Genomic DNA, 2,494 nt, shown 5'->3' on the forward strand with positions numbered 1-2,494 from the left:
TGCGGTAAGAATATGCATTGATATGCGGCATCCTAACGTAGCCATCGGCCGAGAACGCCATGTAACTCCCACCATTGACGAGCTCATCGTAGATCTCACCGGAGCGAGGGTATTCAGCAAACTCGACCTCCGTTCTGGATATCACCAGCTAAGACTATCCAAAGAATCACGATACATCACCACCTTTTCGTCTCACCTCGGCCTAATGAGGTACAAGCGACTAAACTTTGGGATATCGTCCGCCGCGGAGGTTTTCCAGCACGAGATCCGCAAAGTCATCACGGGGCTGGCAGGCACCACCAACATCAGTGATGATATCCTTGTGTACGCCTCAGACAAAGACGAACACCACCGACGTCTAGCAGCAGTCTTGAAAAGACTTGAAGAAGCAGGTTTGACACTCAACGCGGAAAAATGCGAGTTCAACAAAGATGAACTATGTTTCTTCGGCTACATTTTCAGCGCAGCAGGAGTATCCCCAGACCCATCTAAGGTACATGACATCAAGGACTTTAAGCCACCCCAGTCTGCCTCGGAAGTGAGAAGTTTCATGGGGATGGCTACCTATTGCGCACGCTTCATCCCCGATCTCGCCAGCATTGCGAGCCCTCTCAGGGAGCTAACCAAGAAGGACCAAAGATGGGAGTGGACCGAAGTACACCAACTGGCGTTTCAACAGATCAAAGACGCCCTGTCCGCCACCACGACCATGGCATTCTTCAACGTGGAGCGGCAGACTGAACTCCTCGTTGATGCCAGCCCAGTGGGCCTAGGAGCAGTGCTGACCCAAACCGACAGTGAGGGCAGAATATTCCCCATCGCGTTCGCCAGCAGAGCCCTCACGAAACCCGAACAGAACTACGCCCACATAGAAAAGGAAGCCCTGGCCATACTGTGGGGGTGCCGCCACTTCAAGGTATACCTGTTAGGAAAGCAGGCAAAAGTCTTCTCCGACCACAAGCCCCTGATCCCGATATTCCGGGGTTCCGCCCCTCACCCTCCTGCCTGCATAGAGAAGTGGATGCTGCAGCTGCAGCCGTACAACATTGAGGTGGAATATCGGCCAGGTACGGACAACCCGGCAGACTACCTGTCCCGCCATCCGCGACCCGCTACCGACAGCGAGCAACACCACGCGAGAGAAACAGACGAGCACGTCTGTCACGTGGTGGCCTGCGCCCGGCCGCGAGCCCTGACACTGCAGGAAGTAGTGCAAGAGACAAAAGAGGACATCATCCTGCAATACACAGCCTCCGCCATTCGATCAGGAAGCTGGAAAAACTATCTCATGTCAATGACCCACCGCACTGCGTCAGCTCAAACCAAACTCAGAGCCCTGTTTGGGATCAGACACGAACTCTCGATAGCACCGGAAGGGGTACTTCTGAAAGGTCACCGTATCATACTGACAGAGTCCCTCGAAGAAAGGGCACTCAAATTAGCCCACAGCGGACATCAAGGGATTGTCAAGTCCACGGCGTACCTCAAGTCCCGAATGTGGATGCCAAACATGCACCAAAGAATAACAGAGCTTGTAGAGTCATGCGCAGCCTGCCAAGCGTCCAGGAGACCAGAGAACCCGGAACCGATCAGCAGTGTCCCACGAAGCTGCAAGCGATGGGACGCAGTCAGCATGGACCACTGCACCATTGCGGGCGAAGGATACCTGCTTGTAGTGATAGACGAATTTAGCAGGTACCCTGAAGTCGAGCATGTGGCATCCACCAACGCCGAAACCACCATCCTCACGCTGGAGAAGATGTTTGCCACACATGGCATCCCGAGGAAAGTGAAAAGCGACAATGGACCATCATTCACCAGCCAAGAGCTGCGGGAGTTTTTCAAAGAAGTGAACGTAAAACATCAGCGCATTACACCAAGATGGCCTCAGGGAAATGGTGACGCGGAACGCTTCATGGGGTCGCTAAACAAAATCATCAGAATTGCCAAGGAGCATGGGCACCCCTGGCTGAAGGCAGTGTATCGGTTCCTAAGAACGCACCGGCAAACTCCGCACTCAGCCACTGGGATCAGCCCAGCAGCCCTCATGTTCGGAGTACCGATACAGGCAGAACTCCCTTTACATCCCCACTGGATTGCACCAGAGCCAGACATCCCAGAAATGGACGCAAGGCGGAGGAAGCACAACGAGCAAGAAAGCATCACCAGATGAGCGTGCCATCGAGAACTAAACCCAGGAGACACGGTTCTCGTCAAGAACCGTGCACCGCCGAAGAAGATGTCCCTCAACTTTGAAGTTCGCCCGTGGACAGTCCAGACCACCAATCATAGCATGGTCACTGCCACCCGAGGAGGGGAGACCGTGACCAGGAATGTGTCCCACTTCAGGAAGGTCCCCCGGAAATGTGGGAAGAACACCCACCATCTCTGAGAGAAAAAACAACCAACACGCCCCAAAGACGCGTACCACTGAGTAGCGGAAATGCGCCGGAAGAAACAGATAGACCAAACCCGGAAGAGGCGGAGACTGGAG

The sequence above is a fragment of the Ambystoma mexicanum genome, chromosome 14 (assembly GCF_040938575.1).
Source record: "Ambystoma mexicanum isolate Mex_15411 chromosome 14, UKY_AmexF1_1, whole genome shotgun sequence".
NCBI classification, from domain to species: domain Eukaryota; kingdom Metazoa; phylum Chordata; class Amphibia; order Caudata; family Ambystomatidae; genus Ambystoma; species Ambystoma mexicanum.